The 22,946-nt window shown below is 47.2% G+C and overlaps 1 long non-coding RNA gene across 1 annotated transcript; it reads left to right on the plus strand.

Annotated features, from left to right (window-relative positions):
* Nucleotides 1-1,314: 1,314 nt before the first annotated feature.
* LOC117074645 lies at nucleotides 1,315-21,382 on the plus strand. The gene is made up of 3 exons (XR_004433651.1): nucleotides 1,315-1,341; nucleotides 19,320-19,371; nucleotides 20,750-21,382. It is a non-coding gene; the product is annotated as an uncharacterized LOC117074645 (long non-coding RNA).
* Nucleotides 21,383-22,946: the final 1,564 nt, after the last annotated feature.

The raw sequence follows: 22,946 nt of genomic DNA on the forward strand, positions 1-22,946 counted from the left end.
AAGGATTTTTACATAGTAGCTCATAAATGTCAAAACCTTCATTTATCTGCTAAAGGAAATAGAACTAGCATTTATCATGGGTTTACTATGTGCCAAGAGTTATACTGGATGCCATTATACATGTTATCACACTTAAAACTGTCAACTTTCTATGGCATATTAGTGTGCCCATTTTGCAGATGAGAAAGATTGAGGATTAGAGATGTGAAGAGCTTGCTAAGGCACCACAGCCTGACTGGTACCCAGTCTGACTTCACAGTGCACGTCTTTCTCTTGATACTACTCGGTGGAAACAGCATTCCACTGGGCATTTAATTCGTCATTCTTTTTTTCACACTTATTAATCCTGGATATAGATGAAACTATGTATTAAGGTCTTTACATGATTTATCTCATTTGATCCTCGTGTTTCTACGAAGCACATGCTGCTATCACCTTTATTTTACAAACAAGGAAACTGAGGCACAGAGACTTTAGACATTTGCCCACGGTTACCTGGTTGAGTGGTGAAGCCAGTATTTAAACCCGGCTCTATTTAATTTCAAGGCCTCTGTCTTTTCTGCAATAGCACGCAGTCTCCGTCAAGACCACTCTGTGACTCAGATAGAAAGAAGAAAAATGTCTAAAACAGGCGAATAAAGTATCATTAAGAAAATTCATGGTGACTTAGTTCTTGAAATGGGAAGCAAAAGAGCAGGAGGCAGACAGCCAGTCTAGCACCAGTGCTTGCAAGCTAGGGATTCACAAAACATGGTTACTTAATTTGCAAAGACCGTTCTTCCAGAACTGGGGGGTTATGGTGTACTTGTGTGAGTAGAGCCCAGGAAGGGACTGGACTCTCCTGGTGAGCAGTGGCTGTCAGCCCCGGGAGGGCGTGCTCAAGCCGCCTGCGGGAGACCAGCACCCTCTGCTGGCATCGGAAGCCACCTTCCAACACAAAGCAAGCTGGGTGTGTGTGTGTGTGTGTGTGTGTGTGTGTGTGTGGCATTGGGGAAACAATGAGATTTGAAATTTTTCGTTTTTTTTTTTTTTGAGACAGGGTCTCACTGTGTGTGTGTGTGTGTGTGTGTGTGTGAGATTGGGGAAGCAATGAGATTTGAAAAATTCATTTCTTTTTTTTTAGAGAGGGTGTTGCTGTGTGTGTGGTCGCATTGAGGAAGCAATGAGATTTTAATTTTTTTTTCTTTTTCTTTTTTGAGATGGGGTATTGCTCTGTCACCCAGGCTGGAGTGCAGTGGCACAATCGTGGCTCACTGTAGCCTCGACCTCCTGGGCTCAAACAATACTCCTGCCTCAGTCTCCTGAGTAGCTGTGACTAGAGGTGTGTGCCACCATGCCCAGGTAATTTTAAAGTTTTTTGTAAAGATGGGGATCTCACTATGTTTGTTGCCCAGGGAACTCCTGGGCTCAAGTGATCCCCTGCCTTGGCCTCCCAAAGTTTTGGGATTACAGGCATGAGCCACTGCAGCTGGCTGAGATTTGCAAGATTTGTATCGCATGCAGTAAATAAAAATAATAGCTGCCACTTAGCAATATAACATTGGGGTGGGGAGCAGGGGCTGTTTTAAGGATTTTACATCAATTTATTTACTCCTGGGTACTTTACATACTGCATCTAATTTAACCTTTACCCTCACCCCCTGAATTAGGAATTATTGTTATGACTTCGATTTTTCACACGAGGAAGCTGACAAAAGAGATTAGGTCATTTGCTGTAATGCTATTAAGTGGCAGATCTGGGGCTTGAACAAGTGGACTCTGACCTTCCAGGTCTGTGCCCTGGAAACGACCACATTGTCCTTCTTTGAGTCTGGAGTGCCCCCTGGCAAGTCTCCTTGTACAGAGCCTCACTCAGAGCAGACACGCAGCAAAGACTCAGTGCTTCTGAAAATGGTAACCAGGCTGGTACTTGGTGGTGAGTTTACTGCTTTTTGTATTCAAGCTCAGGGAGGCTGTAGACTCGCTGGGTGGCTGGCCTTAGAACTTCCTGTATCTGTCTGAACCAGAGATAAGCCCCCAGCCAGTGCTCTGCTTGGCCCCTGGGATCTGCTTGTCCAATAGTAGCAACATTACAGTAGTACATTTTGTTTGAGTACGACAAAGCAGACAGTCCTAATGAACGATGCAAAACATTTAGTACCCAGGGAGGCACCAGTACTGACAGATCAGAACAGACAGCCCCTCACTCCCCATCGTCCCAGGAGACAGTCCTTCTGCCTCCCCCACAGTATAGCCAAGGCTTTAACCCTTTTACTTACTGGAATGTGGGGAGATGAGGGCATTGGAGGTGGAAGATGAGGTGAGGGCTGCTGGGAAGAGTGGTTTGAGGCAGCTACTATTTACCAATGAATATGGAAGAATTTCAATATTTTAACAGTTGGTGTGGCTATGCTGGCTGAATGCTGCCATCCTTACTGTGGGTCCTGGGGTAATAGTAGGAACTAGCTCATGCAGGGGTTACACGAGGAAAAGCAAGTAAAGGTTCTGCTTCTACTTCAGAGCAGGTGTTCAGTCAATGAGCACTGGTCTTAATGGCTTGAACAGGTGTGTGTGAGAGGGGGTTGTTGGGGTGGGGAGAACAAGCTAGTCTTGCTGACTCCAGACCTCGTCTTACCATCCATCGCTTTCATCCTCTTCAATTGTAGCTGGGTCCTGGAACCCAGAGCCTGGGGTGGGTTGGGGCTTCCTTAACCAGTCTGTGGTCACTTTGCTTCACTAGACACCTCCCTGAGTTTTACAGAACTGGCTCCGTTTGTCCAGAGCTGCTGCCCATTTGTTGAAAAACTGAGGCAGCCATGATAGAGGAAGGGAAGGCCTGGCTGTGGAGGGCTGGCTGCGGGAGGTGACCATGTGGCGAGGCTCTGGTTTATCTAGGAAGAAACTCTACGTATGATCTTCTATCTGTTCTTTCCATGAACATTTGTGGAGTGCTCGGTGTCTGCTATTGGCTGTATGTTAGTGATCAAAACAAACATGGTCCCTGTCCTCCTGGCATTCACAGTGACACAGTAGAAACAGACAGCATATAAACAAACAAACAAACAAACAAACCATATCAGTGTGATTATAAACATGATAAATGTAATAGGAAAATGATTAGGCTCACTTCCCCACATTCCAGCAATCAAAGCAGGAGGAAAGTGTAGTCATGGAGGTCCTCCCCCTGGAGGTTATGATTCTATTGGGTCCTGGTGGATGAATAGGAGTTTTCCAGGTAAGGAGTGAAGGGTGGGGTATTCCAGGTAGAAGGAACAGAAAAAAAAAAAATCACGACTTCAACTGGTTGGTTGGATTACAAAAGCAGAGAGAAGAGAAGAGAAGGGTTAATTAAGCAGAAGGCAGTTACTAAGGCCCTTGTTAGCCCTGCTGTGGAGAGGGTTATTTTATTCTATGTATAATAGGAATCCACTGGAAGGTTGTAAACAGGGGAATGACAAAATCTGATTTAAGTTTTGAAAAATATCTAGTTGGTTGCTGTGACCAGATTGTGTTGAGACTAGCTTGTAGAATACAAAGATGGAAGCAAGAAGTCCAAGTGGGATGTGAATATTAAAAAGCCCCCACCCTCATAGGAAAAGACTGATTGTTCTATGGTCTTAGTAATAAGTAACCAACAGAACTGGTCTTAAACCTAATAGGTTAACAGCAACTCATCTCACTGAATCTGCATCTGAAACCAATGAGTCAGTGACAGTCTGTGCTTTGAGAATCAGCCAAGCTGCCCCAGATTCACTGCAGTAAGTATGTTTCTCAGGCTGGTGTCACCCCCTTCTCTGCTTGGAAACCAACCTCATCCCAAAACAAATTCGTCCTCAAACCCATATAAGATTAACAGTTCGTTTTGCTCAACCAGACTATACCTGACCATCAAAGGGCTCCTGTGCGTAGAGAAGCAAGAAATGCAGCTGGTTGTAGACATTAAGGGATGGTTTTATCCTCCAGTAGAGGTTGCCTTAGGCTGATCAGGCTGCTACAACAAAATACCATAGGCTCAGTGGCTTAGAAGCAACAAATATTTACTTTTTACAGTTCTAGGGGCTGCGAAGTCCAAGATCAAAGTGTCATCAGATTTGATGTCTAATGAAGGCTACCTTATTGGTTCACAGATGGCTATCTTCTCACTGTGTCCTCACATGGCAAAAGGGGAAAGGAGCTCTCTGAAGTCTGTTTTATAAGGGCATCAATCACAGGCCAGGCGCGGTGGCTCATGCCTGTAATCCCAACACTTTGGGAGGCCGAGGCGGGTAGCTCATGAGGTCAGGAGATCGAGACCATCCTGGCTAACACGGTGAAACCCCGTCTCTACTAAAAATACTAAAATTAGTTGGGCGCGGTGGCCGGGTCCTGTAGTCCCAGCTACTCGGGAAGCTGAGGCAGGAGGATGGTGTGAACCCAGGAGGTGGAGTTTGCAGTGAGCCAAGATCGTGTCACTGCACTCCAGCCTGGGTGACAGAGCGAGACTCCATCTCAAAAAAAAAAAAAAACCATATATATATATATATATATAAATGTCAAAGTCAGTTGATAGTGTTATCCAACTCTTCTATGTCCTTCCTGACTTTTTATCACCTTTATGGACTTATTATTATAACTTTTTTTTTTTTTGACACGGAGTCTTACCCTGTAGCACAGGCTGGAGTGCAGTGGTGCAATCTCAGCTCACTGCAACCTCCATCTCCTGGGTCCCGATTCAAGCATTTCTCCTTCCTTAGCCTCCTGAGTAGTTGGGATTACAGGCACATGCCACCATGCCCAGCTAATTTTTGTATTTTTAGTAGAGATGTGGTTTCACCATGTTGGACAGGCTGGTCTTGAACTCCTGACCTGGTGATCTGCCCGCCTCGGCCTCCCAAAGTGCTGGGATTACAGGTGTGAACCACTGCACCTGGCCTATACATCTTTTTTTTAATAGTGTATAACTCGAATTTATCACAGTTGACCTTCAAGTAGTGATATACAAACTCATATATATGAACCTGATGTATATTAGAACTTTGTATCAGAACCTTATTTATATAATGTATGTAATGATATGCAAATTCCTAAGAACCTTACACCACAATAATCTAGCATTCTCCTTCTAGCCTTCCTACTATTGTCATACATTTTATGTCTACATATGTTATAAAGCTCACAATACATTGTTGTTATTTCTGCTTTAAACAGCTATGTTTGGCTGGGCATAGTAGCTCATGCTTGTAATCTCAGCACTCCGGGAGGCCAAGGCACTAGGATTACTTAGACCAGGAGTTCAAGATCAGTCTGGGCAACATAGTGAGAACTCATCTCTATTAAAAATTAAAAAAAAAAAAAGTTAGCAGGGCATGGTGGCACATACCTGTTGTCGCAGCTGCTTGGAAGGCTGAGGTGGGAAGATCGCTTGAGCCTGGGAAATTGAGACTGCAGTGAGCTGGGATCCTGCCTCTGTACTTCAGTCTGGGTGACAGAGTGAGACCCCGTCTGAAAAAGAAAAACAACAGGCCGGGCGCGGTGGCTCAGGCCTGTAATCCCAGCACTTTGGGAGGCCGAGGCGGGTAGCTCATGAGGTCAGGAGATCGAGACCATCCTGGCTAACACGGTGAAACCCCGTCTCTACTAAAAATACAAAAATTAGCCGGGCGTGGTGGCGGAGTCCTGTAGTCCCAGCTACCCGGGAGGCTGAGGCAGGAGGATGGTGTAAACCCGGGAGGTGGAGCTTGCAGTGAGCCAAGATCGTGCCACTGCACTCCAGCCTGGGCGACAGAGCGAGATTCCATCTCAAAAAAAAAAAACAAACCATATATATATATATATATATAAATGTCAAAGTCAGTTGATAGTGTTATCCAACTCTTCTATGTCCTTCCTGACTTTTTATCACCTTTATGGACTTATTATTATAACTTTTTTTTTTGACACAGAGTCTCACTCTGTAGCACAGGCTGGAGTGCAGTGGTGCAATCTCGGCTCACTGCAACCTCCATCTCCTGGGTCCCGATTCAAGCATTTCTCCTTCCTCAGCCTCCTGAGTAGCTGGGATTATAGGCACATGCCACCATGCCCAGCTAATTTTTGTATTTTTAGTAGAGATGTGGTTTCACCATGTTGGACAGGCTGGTCTTGAACTCCTGACCTGGTGATCTGCCCGCCTTGGCCTCCCGAAGTGCTGGGATTACAGGTGTGAACCACTGCACCTGGCCTATACATCTTTTTTTTAATAGTGTATAACTCGAATTTATCACAGTTGACCTTCAAGTAATGATATACAAATTCATATATATGAACCTGATGTATATTAGAACTTTGTATCAGAACCTTATTTATATAATGTATGTAATGATATGCAAATTCCTAAGAACCTTACACCAGAATAACCTAGCATTCTCCTTCTAGCCTTCCTACTATTGTCATACATTTTATGTCTACATATGTTATAAAGCTCACAATACATTGTTGTTATTTCTGCTTTAAACAGCTATGTTTGGCTGGGCATAGTAGCTCATGCTTGTAATCTCAGCACTCTGGGAGGCCAAGGCACTAGGATTACTTGAGACCAGGAGTTCAAGATCAGTCTGGACAACATAGTGAGAACTCATCTCTATTAAAAATTAAAAAAAAAAAAAGTTAGCAGGGCATGGTGGCACATACCTGTTGTCGCAGCTGCTTGGAAGCCTGAGGTGGGAAGATCGCTTGAGCCTGGGAAATTCAGACTGCAGTGAGCTGGGATCTTGCCTCTATACTTCAGTCTGGGTCAGAGTGAGACCCCGTCTGAAAAAGAAAAACAACAGCAGCTTATGTTCAAAATAGGTTTAAAAATTAAGGAAAACAATCTATTATATTTATTCACATATTTACTTATTCTTTGTTCTTTTGTATAGATTTAATTTTCATCTCATTATCATTTTTTTCTGCCTGAATAATTTCCTTTAATATTTTTGTAGTGCAGTTCTGCTGGTGATGAATTTTCTCAACTTTTGTATGTCAGAAGAGTATTCATTTTACCTTTGTTTTTGAAAGATGTTATCTTTGTGTGTAAATTTGTAGGGTGACAGTCATCTTTTTTTTTTCTTTTGGTACTTAAAAGATACTGCTTTATTGTCTTTTGATTTGTATTGTTTCAGATGAGAATTCCCTGTCAGCCTTATCTTTGTTCTTCTTTATGGAATATGCCTTTTTACTCTAGCTGCTTGTAAAGTTTTCTTTTTCTTTTATTTTTATTTTTGAGACAGGGTATTTCTTTGTTGCCCAGGCTGGAGTGCAGTGGTGTGATCGCAGTTCACTGCAACCTCCAACTCCCATGCTCAAGTGATCCTCCCATCTCAGCCTCCCAGGTAGCTGGGAGTATAAGCATACACTACTATGCCTGGCTAATTTTTAAATTTTTTTTGTAGAGAAAAGGTCTTGTCATGTTCCCCATGCTGGTCTTAAACTCCTCGGTTGAAGCGATTCTCCCATCTTGGCCTCCCAAAGCACTGGGATTACAGGCATGAGACATTGCTCCTGTCCATAAGGTTTTGTCTTTATTACTGTTTTTTTGTTGTTGTTTTGTTTTGTTTTGTTTTTTGACAGAGTCTTGGTCTGTTGCCTAGGCTGGAGTGCAGTGGTGCAATCTTGGCTCACTGCAACCTCCGCCTCCTGGTTCAAGCAATTCTCATGCATCAGCCTCCCAAGTACCTGGGGTTACAGGCATGAGCCACTGCACCTGGCTAATTTTTGAATTTTTAGTAGAGACAGAGTTTGCCGTGTTGGCCAGACTGGTCTCCAACTCCTGGCCTCAAGCAATCCGTCCTCCTCAGCCTCCCAAAGTGCTGGGATTATAGGTGTTAGCCACTGCTCCTGGCTAAGATCCCGTCTCTAAATAAAAAAAGAAAATTCAGAATATGTGGAATACAGAACACCAAAAGCCAAAGTTATTTACCTCTCTGAGGTAATCTCTGTAAACAATTTGATATATATCCTTTCAAATTCATACTTGCTATGCATATATATACATATACACATGCATACATTGACATATTCCCCCTTCCCTGCTGTCATGCTATTAGAATCTTCTTTGTTTTGTACAAATTGGACCAACTCTATGTTCTTTGCTGGCCCATATTTCTCCTATTCAGTGATGTGTTATGAATATGTGTTTAAGTCAATGTATGCAACTCTTCAATATCATTTTAAAAGGTTACAATATACGATCATATGAAGGTATTACAGTTTATTCCAACAGTTCCCTGTTGCACATGTAATAATTTCCATTGATTTGCCAGTGAGAACATTCTCATGTCGTGGCTAAATCCTTTTGTACGGACCTCCTTAATTATTCCCTTAAAATGAACTTTTAAATAAAGTTGCTAGATTAGTCTCGTTTCTTAAAAAGTTCTTTTTTGGTAGTTTATATGTAACACTGTAGTTTTAGATGTACTTGCAAATAGCTAGAGTGCCAGTAAAAAATGTGATAAAATTAAACTCTTTCACATATGCCAAAAATATTTTGATTTAGCACTTCATTAAGTGCATGATTACAGTCTCTCTATCTTTTGATTTACCTTTTATCTTTACAGTTTTCAGCCGAGATACTTAGGGGTCACATAGTAAATTCTTTTTTTAATAATCTCTATCTTTCTAAATTTGGTGAATCACAGTAAGTTATTTTTGGGTTGTTGAAAGCTGTGTGGCTGTGTTCTAAATTTGAGCCCAGAAATCATGCCACATACAAAATATGCTTTGTCTTCCAACATCAGAGTGTCTGGTAGAAGGTGACTGTTCTTGAAACTTAAAAAATCAAAACAGGACAAGAACAAAATCTGGAAAATATTTCTGTTTCTGATAATATGGCTCAGTAGGTACTCTGCAAACCCTCTCTCATAAAATAGACATGCTGGATAGTCCTTGCAAAGACATACTTGAACTTGCCAAAAAAAAAAAAAAAGAAAATCCAGAATCTCTAAGAATGAAGATGAAGTGAAAATCAGAAGGGCTACTATGAGACTAATGGGGAAGCAGCCCCAGTTATCAAGGGACGTGTTCACGTGTTCAATAAAAAGTTTCAAACCTAAAAAAAGTTGAGAATAATATAATTGCCCTACATGTACACATCATCAACAATTTATCATTCATGGCATGACCAGGTTTTTTTTTTTGTTTTGTTTTAAGGTGGGGTTTTGCTGTGTTTGCCCAGGCTGGAGTGCAGCGCAAGATCTTGACTCACTGCAACTTCTGCCTCCCGAATTCAAGCAATTCTCCTCCTTCAGCCTCCCCAGTAGCTGGGATTACAGGCGTCCGGCACCACATCCGGCTAATTTTTTATTTTTGGTAGAGACGGGGTTTCACCACATTGGCCAGGCTGGTCTTGAACTGCTGACCTCAGGTGATTTGCCTGCCTTGGCCTCCCAAAGTGCTGGGATTACAGGCATGAGCCACCGCACCTGGCCACAGCCAGCTTTGTTTCATTTATATTCCCACTTCATTTATATACATTCCTTCTTCCTCTGAATTACTGTGAAGTAAAACCTATACATATCATTTTTTAATTACCTTATATGTATCTGTAGAAGACAAAGAATTTTAAAAAATATATTCACAATGCCATTAAACGCCAAAAAATTAATAAATTCTGAAAACAGCCACAAATCCAGAGTTCACATTTTCTTGACTTTCTCATAAGTGATTTTTTTCTAGGTTACCTATTTCAATCAGATACCTGTTGGCTCAAATTTAGTGCAAGGAAAAACTTCAAACTGCAAGAGGAGTCCCTCCAAATATAGAAAGGACCAGTATTTTAAGAGGTATGTTAACTAAAATGTGGCAATGTAAGGAGCAGAGCAGGAAGAGCCTTTAAGTTCAAAACATACAACAAGTCAATTTCATAGTTTCTGCGGTCCTTCCACAACAGCCGCTGGCATCTGTTTTCTCTACAACAGCGGTAACAATAGTAGCTATTTCAGAGCAGGAAAAGGCTTACAGCAGTGCTAGAAGAGGGTCATGGCTATGTAAAGTTTAGCTATTTGTATATTGTAACAAACCTACAATTTTATTTATTTTTTGTCAATAATAGATTTTTTTTGCAAAAGTAGCTGCCTCCTGTTGGGGACACCTGCAGTTCCACTAAGTGAGCATTGGTATCTGCTAACCTTTGCCTCTATTTCTCTCAGTAATATACTGTCAAGCTATTCCTTGATATAGCAATTTAAATACTTTCTTTCTCATTCTCCCCTCCTTTCCCTGAGACACAGTCCCGCTTTGTGGCCCAGTCTGGCCTGCAGCAGCACCATCATGGCTCACCGCCACCTCCACCCCGGGCTCAAGCAATCCGCCTACATCAGCCTTCACAGGAGCTGGGACTACCTGCGGGGCCCACGAGGCCCTGCTAATCTTTGTGGCTTTTGTTTTTCCGTTAAGAGACCGGGTTTCGGGCCAGGCGCAGTGACTCAGGCCTGTAAGCCCAGCACCCCGGGAGGCCGACCCGGCGGATCACCCGAGGGGAGGAGCTGGAGACCAGCCGGACCAACATGGAGAAACCCCGTCTTTACCAAAAAAATAAACTCCCAGCACTTTGGGAGGCCGAGGCGGGTGGATCCCGAGGTCTGGAGATCGAGACCATCCTGGCTAACACGGTGAAAATACAAAATACAAAAAATCTCTACTAAAAATACAAAAAATCAGCCTGGCGTGGTGGCAGCGCCTGTGGTCCCAGCTACTCGGGAGGCTGAGGCAGGAGAATGGCGGGAACCCAGTAGGCGGAGCTTGCAGTGAGCCGAGATTGTGCCACTGAACTTCAGCCTGGGCACAGAGCGAGACTCCATCTCAAAAATAATAATAATAATAATAAATTTTAAAAAATAAAATAAAAATAAAAAACTAACCGGGCATGGTGGCTTAGGCTGCAATCCCGGCCACTCGGGAGGCTGAGGCAGGAGAACCGCCCAAACCCGGGAGGCGGAGGCCCAGGCGAGCCCAGACCGGCCACTGCACTCCAGCCTGGGCAACAGGAGCCAGACTTTCTCTCAAAAAAACAAACAAAAAGGAGACCGGGTTTCACCGTGTTGCCCAGGCGGGTCTGGAACTCCCAGGCTGCAGCGAACCGCTGCGCTTGGAGGTCCAAAGTCCTGGGATCACAGCGTGAGCCACCACGCCAGGCCGATCACGCCTGTAATCCCAGCACTTTGGAGGGCTGAGGTGGGTGGATCAGGAGTTCGAGAGTTCAGGAGTTCCAGACCAGCCTGGTCAACATGATGAAACCCCGTCTCTACCAAAAATACAAAAAAGTTAGCTGCGTGTGTGGCGGGCGCCCGTAATCCCAGCTGCTCAGGAGGCGGAGGTTGCGCTGCGCAGGGACAGCGCCATCGCACTCCAGCCTGGGTGAGAGTGAGAGTCCCTCTCAAAAAAATAAAAATAAAAACCAATTGGGTCGTGCGCGCTGGCTCACGCCTGCAATCACAGCACCCCTGGAGGCCGAGGCCGGCGAGTAACCTGAGGTTGGGAGTTTGAGACCAGCCTGACCAACAGGGAGAAACCCCGTCTGTACCAAAAAAAAAAAAAAAAAAAAAAAAAAAAAGAATCAGCCAGGCATGGTGGCTCAGGCCTGCAATCCCAGCCACTTGGGAGGCTGAGGCAGGAGAACCACCCAAATCTAAGAGGAGGAGCCCACAGAGAGCTGAGACCGAGCCACTGCACTCCAGCCGGGCAACAAGAGGGAAACTCTGCCTCAAAACAAAAAAAGGGGGAGACCAGGTTTTACCATATTGCCCAGGCCCGTCTGGAACTCCCAGGCTCAAGCGCTCCCCAGCGCTCCGCCGTCCAAAGTCCTGGGATCACAGCGTGAGCCACCACGCCAGGCCATCTGTTCCTTTGTGATTAATAAATTGGGCCTTAGGCGCTGGCTCACGCCTGCATTCCCAGCACCCCCCAAGGCTGAGGCAGTCGAATCACGAGGTCGGCAGTTTGAGACCAGCCTGACCAACAGGGAGAAACCCCATGGCCACCAGAAAAAAAAAAAAAAAAAGGAGCTGGGCATGGTGGCTCACGTGTGCAATCCCAGCCACTTGGGTGGCTGTGGCAGGAGAACCCACCAAACCCGGAGGCCGCGGGGAGCCGAGACCGCGCCACTGCACTCCAGCCCGGCAACAAGAGCGAAACCCCTCCCCCCTCCCCCTTCCCCCCCAAAAAGAGACCAGGTTTCACCATCTTGCCCAGGCCAGTCCAGAACTCCTAAGCTCATGAGATCCACTTGTGCTCAGCCATCCAAAGTCCTGGGTTCACAAGCGTGAGCCACCATGCCAGACCGATCTATTCCTGTCTGATTAATAAAGTGGGCCGGGCACAGTGGCTCACACCTGCAATTCCTGCAGCCCAGGAGACCGAGATGGGCAGATAACCTGAGGTCGGGAGTTTGAAACCATCCTAACCAACAGGGAGAAACCCCATCTGTACCAAAAAAAAAAAAAAAATGAGCCGGGCATGGTGGCTCATGCCTGCAATCTCAGCCACTGGGGAGGCTGAGGGAGAACAACCCAAATCGGGAGGTGGAGGCCACAGCCAGCGGAAACCATACCACTGCACGCCAGCCTGGGCAACAAGAGCAAAACTCCAGTCTCAAAAAAAGTAAAAAAGAGACCATGTTGCCCAGGCTGGTCTGGAACTCCTAGGCTCAAGTGATCCCCCGCGGGAACTCCTAGGCTTAAGTGATCCCCCGCGCTCCTGCGTCCAAAGTCCTGGGATCACAAGTCCTGGGATCAAAGTCCTGGGATCACAAGCCAGGCCGATCTATTCCTTTCTGATTAATAAATTGGGCCGGGCACGGTGGCTCAGGCCTGCAGTCCTGTAGCAGGATTTTTAAGGAATTAGAGAGACTGATGGGGTTTATGAGGATATTTATTAATTATTTAGATGCACTGGCCCAGTCGATGAACATTTAAAGCACAGAGTTCTGAACAGAGTTATCTTTCAAGCATTTTGTGGGACGGAGGTAGATCTGTGCTGGGGGAAGCATATTATAGAAGCAAGAAACAAAGATAGTTATTTAATTGAAACATGCATTATATTATTTTTTCCTTTTTTAGGAAAAATATGTTTTGTGACTTGAGTTTATTTGTTTAGTGACCTTGCAGTTGCACAGTTAGGGAATTAGGGTTTTTATAATGCCCGGGAAGGGAGGAGAGATAAGGCTCACTAGCCATAGAAAAACAGGTAGGTAGTTTTTTTAAAGGACTCCTGCTCTTTCTCTTTCTCAGGGGGAAATGGTTTTTTTTTACATACAACTGCGTTTTTGCATACATATTTTTTAATTTCTTTTAATTCCTGTTCCAATCCTAGTACCCCGGGAGGCTGAGGCAGGCGGATAACCTGAGGTTGGGAGTTTGAGACCAGCCCAACAAATATGGAGAAACCCCATCTCTACCAAAATAAATAAATAAATAAAATACAAAATTAGCCAGGCATGGTGGCTCATGCCTGCAATCCCAGCCACTCGGGAGGCTGAGGCAGGAGAACTACCCAAACCCGGGAGGTGGAGACCATGGTGAGCTGAGACCGTGCCACTGCACTCCAGCCTGGGCAACAAGAGCAAAAATCCACCTCAAAAAAAAAAAAAAGAGAGACTGGGTTTCACCATGTTGCCCAGGCTGGTCTGGAACTCCTAGGCTCGAGCGATCCTTCACGCTCAGCCATCCAAAGTCCTGGGATCAAAAGTGTGAGCCACCACACCAGGCCAATCACGCCTGTAACCCCAGCACTTTGGGAGGTCAAGGCAGGTGGGCCACCTGACGTCAGGAGTTTGAGACCAGCTTGACCAACATGGTAAACCCTCATCTCTACTAAAAATACAAAAATTAGCCAGGTGTGGTGGTGTGCACCTGTAATCCCAGCTACTCAGGAGGCTGAGGCAGGGGAATCACTTGAACCCGGGAGGCAGAAGTTGTAGTGAGCCGAGATTGCACAACTGCACTCCAGCCTGGGTAGCAGAGCTTCGTCTTACTAAGGGAGGAGACCACCCCTCATATTGTCTTATGCCCAATTTCTGCCTCCAAAGAAAGATGAAATAAAAACTAAAAGGCAGAAATGAAATCCACAGGCAGACAGCCCGGTGCCGCACCCTGGGCCTGGTAGTTAAAGATCAACCCCTGACCTACCTGGTTCTGTTATCTATAGATTACAGACATTGTATAGACATGCACTGTGAAAATCCCTATCTTGTTTTGTTCCCATCTAATTACCGGTGCATGTAGCCCCCAGTCACATACCCCCTGCTTGCTCAATCAATCATGACCCTCTCACATGCACCCCCTTAGAGTTGTGAGCCCTTAAAAGGGACAGGAATTGCTCATTCAGGGAGCTCAGCTCTTGAGACTGAAGTCATCCGGCCAAATAAACCCCTTCCTTCTGTAACTCGGTGTCTGAGGAGTTTTGTCTGCCGCTCGTCCTGCTACATTACTACTACTACTACTACTACTACTACTACTACTACTACTACTAATTGTGATTGTATTTAGAAATTCTTGAAATAAATTTTTAAGCTACATCAGATCAATTTGGGTTCCTTCTTAAAATTGATTTGTTTTTCTAAGACCACCAGAGCGAGTACTAAAGAACCAGCGAGTAGGCAAGGCTAGGAGCAAAACTGCAAATTTATTTTTTGGTCACCCAGCTTCAGGGAAGAAGGTGTGGGGGAGAGGTCCATCGGCCTCCGGCAGAGGGGGCCGAGGGAGTCGCCCGGTGTAGCTCTTGGGCGAAGTTCCTGATGCAGTCCCGACAGGAGTGGGGGCTGAGGAAGTTCTCACGGCACGCTCACCGGGAGCGGCTTTTCTGGGAGTGGGAGGGCAATAGGCGGGGCATGGGCGTGTCGGGGGGGGGCGTTCCGTAGGTGCGGCCAGGTAAATCTTGGTCTCTTTGGATTGACGTCACCTGGCGCATGGCTGGTTGATCTGCACCTTCCCGGGCGCCAGCTGCATTTTCGCGCGTGCGGGAAAAGTTGGTGATGAAGAACCCAGAAGTGCGCCATCTTACCTCCGTTCGTCCAAACAGTCCAACCTTTTATTGATAATAGTGATAAGGGGGCACCGTGGTCTGTCTGGCTACTTCCTGCTGTTAAAGGGTGTCGTTAAGGTCGGGGCCTATGGTTGGTATTTGGACATACGGATGAAGAAGCATTTGGTTGAAGGTGACGCGAGTGATTTCTTGAATCTTGGCACGGAGAAATTTGATCAAAATGGGGGCGAAACATAAAATAAGGCACAGTATTAGTATAGGAATGAGGAATGGAAGCATTTGTTGGAATATGGGCAAAACCCAGAAGGATGGTCCTGGCAAGGTTGGGGTATTAAGGTTTTGTATTTCAGTTTTTATTTTATTGAGGGTTTGAATGTTAGTGTCTACTAGGCCTGATTCGTTAACACAATAGCAGCACTCTTCTCCAAGGAAGAGACAAGTGCCTCCTTTTTCAGCTGTAAGCAAGTCTAGGGCTCGCCTGTTTTGGGCAGCTACTTGGGCTATTGAGGTAATTTGGTGCTGCAGGGAGGCCAGGCTTTCAGCTGAAGCTTCTATGGCTTTCTGTATTCGAGTTTGTGTAGCTTTGTCTGACTGGAGTGAATAAGCAAGGGCTCCGGTTCCAAAACCAGATGCTACCAGAGAGGAGGCTAGGGAGATTCCAATAATTAGAGGAGGAAAACAGCCCGTTTTTGTAAGCGATTGGCAGGAGGGTGTAGCTGCAGTGTCAGTTCGGCTAGTTCAGCCTTGCTATACAGGGTGAGGCTGGGCACTAAGGATACTGGGACACAGAGAGATTGAGATTGAGTTGTGACAGTTTGGTTAAAGGTTTTAGAAACGGACCCGTTGCACCAGAAATAGCCTCCAATGGGGGCTGTTTGGCCTCCATTGGGCACCTGAGTATGATTACACCAGGATGAATTTGGGGTTGAATAACAAAAAGGAAGGATTGGGCTATTAAGGTCTAGCACAGTAAAATAAGTAGAATTGGTAGGGATATGGGACAGAAGGGTGTAAGGGTTGGAAACTACAGGGTGTGTGGGACGGATAGCCTCATTGACTAGCCGAAGATCCTGTACTAACCTATACGTTCCGTCTGCCTTCTTGACTGGAAGTATTGGAGTGTTACGGGGGAATGTGTGCGGACAAGGATATGTTGGCTAAGTAGCCGCATGATAATTGGCTTTAAACCTTGTAGATGTGTTGGAGAGAGAGAGAATTGAGGGCGGTTTGCGAAACAAGTGGGATCTTTGAGCTTGACAAGAACTGGTGGGTGGTGGGCCGCTATGACCAGGGTGGAAGTGTCCCACACTTGAGGGTGTACAGAAATAGGGAAGATGGGGGGTGGGGGCGACATAGGAGGAGCGTGTGCGCCTGCACAAAGCATGAGCAGCAGGTCGTGAGGGGGTTGAAGGGGAGTGGATGGGTTGGTGGGAATGGATATGGAGGCCTTTAAGGTGCTCAGGATGTCTCGGCCTAGTAAGGGGATAGGGCATGAGGGTATAATGAGGAACGACTGCGCAAAGTAGTTGTTGGCCAGGCAGCAATTAAGGAGTGGAGTTTTTTGTGGAGTGGATGGCTTTCCGTCTACTCCTACTACAGAGATATTGGATGGAAGGCTAGGTCCAGAGAAGGACGGCAAAACAGAATAGGTAGCCCCGCTGTCGATTAAAAAATTAATTGTCTTACCCGCTACCAGGAGAGTTACCCGCAGCTCAGCGAGGGTGATGGGGGTCCCTGAGTCTCAGCACCATCAGTTGTCGTCGTCCAGATGTAGGAGCTGGAAGGAGCTCCCAGGATCCTGGGAAAGGGGGTCACGTTGAGACATGGCACCTGTTCTCAGGGTGGGGCAATCAGACTTCCAGTGTCCTTCCTGTGGGCAAGCAGGGCAGGGGGTTGCTGGTGGACGAGGGTTAGGACATTCACTGGCCCAATGTCCTGACGCCTTGCACTTACAGCAAGGCTGCGTTGGGGCTCGGGGACCTTGTGCATAGTGTCCTGCCTTGCCGCACTTATAGCAGGCTCCTTTAGTAGCCTTGGAGTCTGTGGGGTGTGTGCTCTCTGGTCTGGGGTTACGACTGGGCTGTAAAGCCGCTGCTAGGAGCTGCACCTTCTGTTCAAGGCGAGCCTGCCGCTGTGCCTCAGCCGTCTCCTCTCTGGAGTTATAGACCTTAAAGGCTAATTTAACTAGGTCTTGTATTGGTGTCTGAGGACCATCCTCTACCTTTTGAAGTTTTTTACGAATGTCAGGAGCTGATTGAGAAATGAAATAAGACGCCAAAATGGTGGCCCCTGTGGGGGAGGCCGGATCTAACCGTGTATATTGGGTTAGAACCTCAGTCAGCCTATTTAAGAATGTGGCTGGATTTTCTTCCGGTTCTTTTAATTTGTTAAAATTTACAGTTTTGTCCATTATGTCTCGCCTGCAGCGCCCAGGCTGGCCTACTTGGTAGTCCCAGTCTGGGTATGCCGAGGGGACTGCTTGCTCCCCTAGTGGAATGGCGGCATCAGTTAAATGTAGTTGGTTGGCGTGCTGCCTGGCGGCCGCTAGGATGCACTCTTGCTCCTCAGGGTTTAGGGTAGAGGTTAGGATAACCTGGAGGTCATGCCAAGTTAAGTCATAGGCCTGACAAAGGTATCCAAATTCCTTTAAGTATATTGTAGGATTAGCTGAGAAATCACCTAAACGCTTCTCAATTTTGGAAAGATCGGCCAGCGAAAAAGGGACATGTACTCTGACTACCCTCTCTGCCCCAGCTACCTCTCGCAAAGGTGCTAACACTGTAAGAGGGTGTGGTGCAGGAGTGGGGACATCAGCAGGGCACTTAGAGCGGGAGATAGGGGACTCAAGACAGCTAGTTGGGGGCCCCGAAGGAGGCATGGGACTGAGTGGATTACTAGTAGATAAGGAGGAGGAAGGAGGAGTCTGGACGGGGGGAGGAGGAGGAGTGTAGGGCGGGAGTGAGGGTGCGGAGGAGAAAGGAAACCCTAGGTCCTCCGGCTGAACAGAAAAGAATGAAGATTCCTCTTTTTCGGGTTTCTGTGAGCCGGCGTCCTTGGCTAGCATAACTTGGGCCAAAGAGCACCGGCTACACAGGTCGGGACGAGAGCGTAAGGCCCAAAAGCCTTGTATGTAATTAATTTTGGACCACTTGCCTAGCCACTGGCAGAAATTGCTGAGGTCGATCAGAACATTGCGGTCTAGGGTGCCCTCTGGTGGCCACTGAGACTGATTGTCTAGTTTATACTGGGGCCACGCCACAGTGGAAAGGAAAATTAACTGCTTCCTCTTAAGGTCTTGTTCGAGCTGTAAGGTTTTTAAATTGGCTAGGAGGCACCCTAAGGGGGTGCTCTTTGGAAATTTGGACTGGGGGTTTCCCATTTGTTTCCTCTTTACTTACACAATGGACACAATGGAAATGGAAGTGGATCTCTGCCTGGCTTCAAAGCGTCCTTTGGAACCACCAGAGACAGACTGGAGGCTCTTGGAGCCAAGGTGGAGATTACCTTCAGGCAGACGTCTCCGTCCTGAATGGGTCTCCCGAGCCACTTGGTGGCTCAAAAGTGGGCCTCGGACCTGCGCAGGATTTTTGGCCAAGGGAGGTAAAGAGGAGACAAGGGCACTTACCCCAGAGAGGCCGTGAGGGTGAGGGAAACGGGTCTCAGGTCCTGGTCCGTCTGCGGCATGGGAGCAGGAGGAGGTTCCTCAACCCTTAGAGGCCTGAGGAGGGGTCTTCTCCCGGGTTTTCGACACCAACTGATTTGTTTTTCTAAGACCACCAGAGCGAGTACTAAAGAACCAGCGAGTAGGCAAGGCTAGGAGCAAAACTGCAAATTTATTTTTTGGTCATCCAGCTTCAGGGAAGAAGGTGTGGGGGAGAGGTCCATCGGCCTCCGGCAGAGGGGGCCGAGGGAGTCGCCCAGTGTAGCTCTCGGGCGAAGTTCCTGATGCAGTCCCGACAGGAGTGGGGGGCTGAGGAAGTTTGCGCGGCGCGCTTGCCGGGAGCAGCTTTTCTGGGAGTGGGAGGGCAATAGGCGGGGCACGGGCGTGTCGGGGGCATTCCGTAGGTGCGGCCAGGTAAATCTTGGTCTCTTTGGATTGACGTCACCTGGCGCATGCCCGGTTGATCTGCACCTTCCCAGGCACCGGCTGCATTTTCACACATGCGGGAAAAGTTGGTGATGAAGAACCCGGAAGTGCGCCATCTTACCTCCATTCGTCCAAACAAAAATGACCACTTCATCTTTTGGTTTCTGTATTATTTTATTGTATTCCTTAAATTCCTTGGGTTGGGTTTCAACTTTCTCTTGAATCTCGATAATCCTCATTCCTATCCATATTCTGAATTCTGTGTCTGTCATTTCAGCCATTTCAGCTTGGTTAAGAACATTGCTGGGAACTAGTGCAGTCATTTGGAGGTAAGAAGACACTCTGGTTTTTTGAATTACCATAGGTTTTACGCTGAGTCATTCTCTTATGTGTGGGCTGATGTTCCTTTAATCTTTGAAGTTACTTTCCTTTGGATGGGTTTTTTTGGTTGTATATTTGATGCCCTTGGGGGTTTGATTGTGGTGTAATGTGGGTTCAGTTGATTGATTTTGTTTCTGGCTCATTTTAGGGGGGCCAAGGCTCAGCTCAGCACTCCCAGGCTACCTGCTCCAACTCTCGGGGACTGGTTGTGGGCTTCCAGCTTTCTTTTCTGGCTCCCTGATTTAGGAATTTGCTGCACTAGAGGAGCCAAGGTGTTTCTGGTCCACTGACCCCCAACATTCCAACGGGGGGTCAGCCAAAGTGTTTCACTGGGGCAATGGCAGTGGGATTTGTGCTCATGCATGCCAGCAGCTGCAGCAGCACAGTGGGGTGCATGCACATGTGCTAGGGAGGGGTGATGGTGAGCGCAGGGCAGCAGCATTCCTGCACATGCTCTCACACTGGCAGGGGCATGACAGGAATGGGGAACTTGTGGGGGCAGGGTTGCTGCTGTCCACGTGTGCATCCATACCAGCAACAGCAGTGGCATGATGGGGGCAGAGTTGCCAGTGTCCGTGCATGCGTTTCACTGGTGATTGCAGTGGTGTGGCAGGGGCAGGGTTGTCAGTGTCTGTGTACGTGTTCCTACTGGCAGTGGTGACATGGCAGAGTGACCACACATCAGCAGGGGTGGAGGGCAGCAGGGTGCCCTCATGCCAGTCGCAGTGGCATGGTGTGATACCTGCACACACGTGCACCAGCATGGTAGGGAAGATCTGCCCATGCGAGTGTGCTGGCAAAGCAATGGGGGAAGAGGCCTACATGGGTACACTGGTGTGCATCAGTAGAGGCCAGTCTGCTCGAGCTTCCAATAGGTGCAGTCCACCAGCAAGGGAGCTGTGATGAGGGTCCCTGGGAAGCACCCTGATTGGGCATCCAAGGCTGTGCTGCAAGCACCATGGGCAGGCTGGGACCTCAGGAGAGGCCAGCAGACAAGGGGGCACTCATATCAGACTGAGCAAGACCAAGGGCAAGACCATCCTGCTCTGTCCAGGTCCAACAGTCATGCTAAGGCTAAAATCTCCTAGAGGAGCACAGCGAACCTTGGGGGATGGATGTCACTGGCCACGCTCCACTGTAGCCATTCCCATGCCAAACCCTCTGGGCTCTGCACAGGCTGGAGTCCTGCCCCTACTACCTCTCTAGGTAGCTCTTCCTGTCAGCTCACGTGTCTGTGAGGGTTGTGGGATTTCCTGCAGCTAGGATTGTGGAAGTTCATGCTGAGAGTTGGCCACTCCTCACCTGTTCAGTTTACTCCTTCCTCAGGAGATGCTAGGAGCAAAGAACAAGTCCTGGTGCTCAGAAACCCCATGTGGGGTTCCCAGCTTCCTCCCCCTTCAGTCCAGCATCTGTGTCCTCCCTGTGTCCACTCTCAACACTTTTGTTCTGAAGAGCTGCTCAGAGTGTGCCAGTCTCTCTCAACGCCCCAGTGTCTTTGTGGGAGAAGATTCCTCCTGGCTGCATCTACTCAGCCATCTTGGCTCCTCCTCAAGAATTTCATCATACAATCAAAAGCATTAGCAGCAGAATAGGCCAAGCGAAAGAAAGAATCACAGAGCCTGATATGGTTTGGATCGTGTCCCTGAATCTCACGTTGAATCATAATTCCTCACATTGGAGGTGGGTCCTGATGGGAAGGTGATTGGATCATGGGAGCAGTTTCTCGTGAATGGTTTAGTACCATCTATCTGGGTACTGTGCTTGCAAGAGTAAGTGAATTCTCATAAAATCTGCTTAAAAGTGTATAGCACCGCTCCCCTCACTCGCTCTTGCTCCTACTCCAGCCACGTGAAGTACATGCTCTCCCTTTGCCTTCCACCATGAATGGAAGCTTCCTGAGGCCTTCCCAGAAGCCAAGCAGATGCCAGCACCATGCTTCCTGTACAGCCTGTGGAACTGTGAGCCAGTTAAACCTCTTTTCTTCATAAATTACCCAGTCTCAGGTATTTATTTATAGCAATACATGAATGGACTAATACAGAAAATTGATAAAGTGAAGCATTGCTATAAAGATACCTGAAAATGTGGAGGCAGCTCTGGAACTGGGTAATGGGCAGAGGCTGGGAGAGTGTGGAGGGCACAGAAGAAGAGAGGAAGATGAGGGAAAGTTTGGAACTTCCTAGAGACTGGTTGAATGGTTGTGACCAAAATGCTCATAATGATATGGACAGTGAAGTCCAGTCTGATGAGGTCTCAGATAGAAATGAGGAATTTACTGGGAAATGGAGCAAAGGTCACACTTGTGACACATAGCAAAGAACATGGCTGCATTGTGTCCACACCCCAAGGATTCATGGAAGGACAAACAAGAGTGATGACCTAGGGTATCTGTCAAGATAAATTCTTAAGCAGCAAAGTGTTCAAGAAGTGTCATGGCTGGGTTTTTTTGTTTTTTGTTTTTTGTTTTGTTTTGTTTTGTTTTGGGGTGGTTTGTTGAGACAGAGTCTCACTCTGTCACCCAGGCTGGAATGCAGTGGCACCATCTCAGCTCACTGCAACCTCCACCTCCTAGGTTCAATGAGCCTGGTCAGCATGGCTGCTTTTTAACAGTCTATGACCAGATTTGGAAGTAAGAGAATGGCCGGGCGCAGTGGCTCACGCCTGTAATCCCAGCACTTTGGGAGGCCGAGGCGGGCAGATCACAAGGTCAGAAGATCAAGACCATCCCGGCTAACGTGGTGAAACCTCATCTCCACTAAAAAATACAAAAAAATTAGCCTGGCGTGGTGGTGGACGCCTGTAGTCCCAGCTACTTCGGAGGATGAGGCAGGAGAATGGTGTGAACCCAGGAGGTGGAGCTTGCAGTGAGCTGAGATTGTGCCACTGCACTCCAACCTGCGCGACAGAGTGAGACTCCGTCTCAAAAAAAAAAAAAAAAAAAGGAAGTAAGAGAATGACTTAAAGGTGGAATTTATAATTAAAAGGGAAATAAACCATTAAAATTTGGAAATTTTCCAGCCTTGCTATGTGGTAGAAAAGGAAAGAACATTTTCAGATAAGGAATTCAAGGGGGCAGTGGAGCAAGCTCTTGCTAGAGACATAGGCAGAGACAAAAGGGAGCCAGGGGCTGATAGTCAAGGCCATGGAGGAAAGCCCTAGAGGCATTTTAGAATCTTCAAGGACACCCCTCTCATCACAGGCCCAGAGGTCTAGGGGGACAGTATGTTTTTGGGTACCAGGCCCCAGGTGTCACAGCTTTGTGCCACCTTGGAGTGCTGCTCCCATATCCAAGCCACTCTGGCTCTAGCCACAGCCCAAATAGCCTCAAGTACAGCTTGGGCTGCTGCTCCACAGGGTGAAGTCAGAAGCCTTGGCAGCTTCCACATGTGTTAAGTCTGCAAAATGCAAGTGTGGTGGAGCCTTGGAAGCTTCAGGTCACCCAGCTGTCAGAGGATGTGCCAGGAATCCAGGTGCCCAAGCAGAAGCCTGCTACAAGGGCAGAACCCCCAAAGAGAGACTCAAC

This window comes from Trachypithecus francoisi, unplaced genomic scaffold (genome assembly GCF_009764315.1).
Source record: "Trachypithecus francoisi isolate TF-2019V2 unplaced genomic scaffold, Tfra_2.0 Lachesis_group5, whole genome shotgun sequence".
Lineage (NCBI taxonomy): Eukaryota > Metazoa > Chordata > Mammalia > Primates > Cercopithecidae > Trachypithecus > Trachypithecus francoisi.